Raw genomic sequence first — 6,029 nt, 5'->3', positions numbered from 1 at the left:
AAGGACTCAAGAGACTTCATGACTGCAGAATTTAGAGCTAATCAGGCAGAAATTAAAAATCAATTGAATGAGATGCAATCCAAACTAGAAGTCCTAATGACGAGGGTTAACGAGGTGGAAGAATGAATGAGTGACATAGAAGACAAGTTGATGGCAAAGAGGGAAGCTGAGGAAAAAAGAGACAAACAATTAAAAGACCATGAAGATAGATTAAGGGAAATAAACGACAGCCTGAGGAAGAAAAACCTACCTTTAATTGGGGTTCCCGAGGGTGCCCAAAAGGGCCAGAGGGCCAGAATATGTAGTTGAACAAATCCTAGCTGAAAACTTTCCTAATCTGGGAAGGGAAACAGGCATTCAGATCCAGGAAATAGAGAGATCCCCACCCCCCCAAAATCAATAAAAACCGTTCAACACCTAGACATTTAATAGTGAAGCTTGCAAATTCCAAAGATAAAGAGAAGATCCTTAAAGCAGCAAGGGACAAGAAATCCCTGACATTTATAGGGAGGAGTATTAGGGTAACAGCAGACCTCTCCACAGAGACCTGGCAGGCCAGAAAGGGCTGGCAGGATATATTCAGGGTCCTAAATGAGAAGAACATGCAACCAAGAATACTTTATCCAGCAAGGCTCTCATTCAAAATGGAAGGAGAGATAAAGAGCTTCCAAGACAGGCAGGAACTGAAAGAATATGTGACCTCCAAACCAGCTCTGCAAGAAATTTTAAGGGGGACTCTTAAAATTCCCCTTTAAGAAGAAGTTCAGTGGAACAATCCACAAAAACAAGGACTGAATAGATATCATGGTGACACTAAACTCATACCTTTCAATAGTAACTCTGAACGTGAACGGGCTTAATGACCCCATCAAAAGGCGCAGGGTTTCAGACTGGATAAAAAAGCAGGACCCATCTATTTGCTGTCTACAAGAGACTCATTTTAGACAGAAGGACACCTACAGGCTGAAAATAAAAGGTTGGAGAACCATTTACCATTCGAATGGTCCTCAAAAGAAAGCAGGGGTAGCCATCCTTATATCAGATAAACTAAAATTTACCCCGAAGACTGTAGTGAGAGATGAAGAGGGACACTATATCATACTTAAAGGATCTATCCAACAAGAGGACTTAACAATCCTTAATATATATGCCCCGAATGTGGGAGCTGCCAAATATATCAATCAATTAATAACCAAAGTGAAGAAATACTTAGATAATAATACACTTATACTTGGTGACTTCAATCAGGCTCTTTCTATACTCGATCGGTCTACTAAGCACAACATCTCCAAAGAAACGAGAGCTTTAAATGATACACTGGACCAGATGGATTTCACAGATATCTACAGAACTTTACATCCAAGCTCAACTGAATACACATTCTTCTCAAGTGCACATGGAACTTTCTCCAGAATAGACCACATACTGGGTCACAAATCGGGTCTGAACCGATACCAACAGATCGGGATAGTTCTCTGTATATTCTCTGACCATAATGCCTTGAAATTAGAACTAAATCACAACAAGAAGTTTGGAAGGACCTCAAACACGTGGAGGTTAAGGACCATCCTGCTAAAAGATGAAAGGGTCAACCAGGAAATTAAGGAAGAATTAAAAAGATTCATGGAAACTTATGAGAATGAAGATACAACCATTCAAAATCTTTGGGATGCAGCAAAAGCAGTCCTAAGAGGGAAATACATCGCAATACAAGCAGCCATTCAAAAACTGGAAAGAACTCAAATATAAAAGCTAACCTTACACATAAAGGAGCTGGAGAAAAAACAGCAAATAGATCCTACACCCAGCAGAAGAAGAGAGTTAATAAAGATTCAACCAGAACTCAACGAAATCGAGACCAGAACTGTGGAACAGATCAACAGAACCAGGAGTTGGTTCTTTGAAAGAATTAATAAGAAAGATAAACCATTAGCCAGCCTTCTTAAAAAGAAGAGAGAGAAGACTCAAATTAATAAAATCATGAATGAGAAAGGAGACATCACTACCAACACCAAGGAAATACAAACGATTTTAAAAACATATTATGAACAGCTGTATGCCAATAAATTAGGCAATCTAGAAGAAATGGACGCATTCTGGGAAAGCCACAAACTACCAAAACTGGAACAGGAAGAAATAGAAAACCTGAACAGGACAATAACCAGGGAGGAAATTGAAGCAGTCATCAAAAACCTCCCAAGACACAAAAGTCCAGGGCCAGATGGCTTCCCAGGGGAATTCTATCAAACGTTTAAAGAAGAAACCATACCTATTCTACTAAAGCTGTTTGGAAAGATAGAAAGAGATGGAGTACTTCCAAATTGCTTCTATGAGGCCAGCATCACCTTAATTCCAAAACCAGACAAAGACCCCACCAAAAAGGAGAATTACAGACCAATATCCCTGATGAACATGGATGCAAAAATTCTCAACAAGATACTAGCCAATAGGATCCAACAACACATTAAGAAAATTATTCACCATGACCAAGTAGGATTTATCCCCGGGACAGAAGGCTGGCTCAACACTCGTAAAACCATCAATGTGATTCATCATATCAGCAAGGGAAAAACCAAGAACCATATGATCCTCTCATTAGATGCAGAGAAAGCATTTGACAAAATACAGCATCCATTCCTGATCAAAACTCTTCAGAGTGTAGGGATAGAGGGAACATTCCTCAACATCTTAAAAGCCATCTACGAAAAGCCCACAGCAAATATCATTCTCCATGGGGAAGCACTGGGAGCCTTTCCACTAAGATCAGGAACAAGACAGGGATGTCCACTCTCACCACTGCTATTCAACATAGTACTGGAAGTCCTAGCCTCAGTAATCAGACAACAAAAAGACATTAAAGGCATTCAAATTGGCAAAGAAGAAGTCAAACTCTCCCTCTTTGCCGATGACATGATACTCTACATAGAAAACCCAAAAGCCTCCACCCCAAGATTGCTAGAACTCATACAGCAATTTTGTACCATGGCAGGATACAAAATCAATGCCCAGAAATCAATGGCATTTCTATACACTAACAAGGAGACTGAAGAAAGAGAAATTAAGGAGTCAATCCCATTTACAATTGCACCCAAAAGCATAAGATACCTAGGAATAAACCTAACCAAAGAGGTAAAGGATCTATACCCTAAAAACTATAGAACACTTCTGAAAGAAATTGAGGAAGACACAAAGAGATGGAAAAATATTCCATGCTCATGGATTGGCAGAATTAATATTGTGAAAATGTCAATGTTACCCAGGGCAATTTACACGTTTAATGCAATCCCTATCAAAATACCATGGACTTTCTTCAGAGAGTTAGAACAAGTTATTTTAAGATTTGTGTGGAATCAGAAAAGACCCCGAATAGCCAGGGGAATTTTAAAAAAGAAAACCATAGCTGGGGGCATCACAATGCCAGATTTCAGGTTGTACTACAAAGCTGTGGTCATCAAGACAGTGTGGTACTGGCACAAAAACAGACACATAGATCAATGAAACAGAATAGAGAACCCAGAAGTGGACCCTGAACTTTATGGTCAACTAATATTCGACAAAGGAGGAAAGACTATCTCTTTGGAAGAAAGACAGTCTCTTCAATAAATGGTGCTGGGAAAATTGGACATCCACATGCAGAAGAATGAAACTAGACCACTCTCTTTCACCATACACAAAGATAAACTCAAAATGGATGAAAGATCTAAATGTGAGACAAGATTCCATCAAAATCCTAGAGGAGAACACAGGCAACACCCTTTTTGAACTCGGCCACAGTAACTTCCTGCAAGATACATCCATGAAGACAAAAGAAACAAAAGCAAAAATGAACTATTGGGACTTCATCAAGATAAGAAGCTTTTGCACAGCAAAGGATACAGTCAAAACTAAAAGACAACCTACAGAATGGGAGAAGATATTTGCAAATGACCTATCAGATAAAGGGCTAGTTTCCAAGATCTCTAAAGAACTTATTAAACTCAACACTAAAGAAACAAACAATCCAATCATGAAATGGGCAAAAGACATGAAGAGAAATCTCACAGAGGAAGACATAGACATGGCCAACATGCACATGAGAAAATGCTCCGCATCACTTGCCATCAGGGAAATACAAATCAAAACCACAATGAGATACCACCTCACACCAGTGAGAATGGGGAAAATTAACAAGGCAGGAAACCATAAATGTTGGAGAGGATGTGGAGAAAGGGGAACCCTCTTACACGTTGGTGGGAATGTGATCTGGTGCAGCCACTCTGGAAAACTGTGTGGAGGTTCCTCAAAGAGTTAAAAATAGACCTGCCCTATGACCCAGCAGTTGCACTGTTGGGGATTTACCCCAAAGATACAGATGCAATGAAACACTGAGACACCTGCACCCCGATGTTTCTATCAGCAATGGCCACAATAGCCAAACTGTGGAAGGAGCCTCGATGTCCATCGAAAGATGAATGGATAAAGAAGATGTGGTTTATGTATACAATGGAATATTACTCAGCCATTAGAAACGACCAATACCCATCATTTGCTTCGACGTGGATGGAACTGGAGGGTATTATGCTGAGTGAAGTAAGTAAATCGGAGAAGGACAAATATTATATGTTCTCATTCATTTGGGGAATATAAATAATAGTGAAAGGGAATAGAAGGGAAGGGAAAAGAAATATGTGGGAAAATCAGAAAGGGAGGCAGAACATGAGAGACTCCTAACTCTGGGAAACGAACTAGGGGTGGTGGAAGGGGAGGAGGGCGGAGGGTGGGGGTGAATGGGTGACGGGCACTGGGGGGGCACTTGACGGGATGAGCACTGGGTGTTATTCTGTATGTTGGCAAATTGAACGCCAATAAAAAATAAATTTATGAATAAAAAAAAAGAAAATCTCCATAGAATTAGATGAGAAAGAATACCTTGTGATTAGCTGATCTATCCATCAATATGTTTGTAACTGATGTGTAGAAAATGTGTGATATATATATAAATAAATATTATATATGTGTGTATGTGTACTGTGTGCATTTACACATACACACAAATAATCACTTAGCATAGCACTTAGCACAAAGTTCATTCTGAGCTCACCATCCTACTATCTAAAAGTAAATGCCTCTTTTTTGACTTGGCACAATTTTGCAATAAATTACTCAGTAGATGCCTAGATGAAGATAAAATGTAAAATTATAAAATTACTCTGGCACTTTTCTTCTTTTGCACACATACCATTTTCTATATCCTTGCTTCTCTCTGGTAGACAGACAGGAGTTCAAGTTAGTAGGTTTGTGAAATGCAGACCAAATATTAGTCTCTCTTTATTTGCTTTCTTTTGACTAATTCTTCACTGTTAGGGGAAGTACCAGGTATGCCCAAAGATTGGTTTAGTATCAAAGATAGACATTTGTCAAAACACACTGCTTACAAACCTGGTTTCCCTTCTAGAATAAAAGTATGTAAATAAAACCAAGGACTTGGAATTAGCTTGAATATGGTAGGCATCAAGGCATTTGTTTAATAATGTATAAAACTAATTGGTAACCACAGAATAGAAGATACATATATGTGCACACACACAATTCTATAGCTGAATTTCTTTTTGACATAAGAAATTTTAAGGCAATTATATACTAGAAAAGGATTTTATAATATATAACCAAGTATTACTATTTTTAATACATGAGTGCTAGAATTCTATAAAACCAAATTTAAAAATTTGACTCAATAAAAAGAGGAAGTCCAAAAATGAGGAAATAAATGTATAAAATTTTTTGACCCATTAGAAAGCTAACATTAAATAATAATTAAAATTCAAATATAAAATTTTTATCAAAATGATTAAAATTTAATAGATGTCCACAGGTTTGTAAGGATATGAAAAATGTGGATATTACATTAATTTTTTTTGGAGAACAACTTAAGTAATAAAATTTTAAAAAAATATCCTGAAGACCATGAATCATTTTAATCGAATACTTTGATTTATAAAAAATAACATTATTTATAACAGTAGTGAAGGAAAAACAGCTGTAAATGTCCA

Source organism: Vulpes vulpes, chromosome 6 (assembly GCF_048418805.1).
Source record: "Vulpes vulpes isolate BD-2025 chromosome 6, VulVul3, whole genome shotgun sequence".
NCBI lineage: Eukaryota > Metazoa > Chordata > Mammalia > Carnivora > Canidae > Vulpes > Vulpes vulpes.
The sequence above is the reverse complement of the archived record's forward strand: the minus strand, read 5'-3'. Positions refer to the sequence as shown.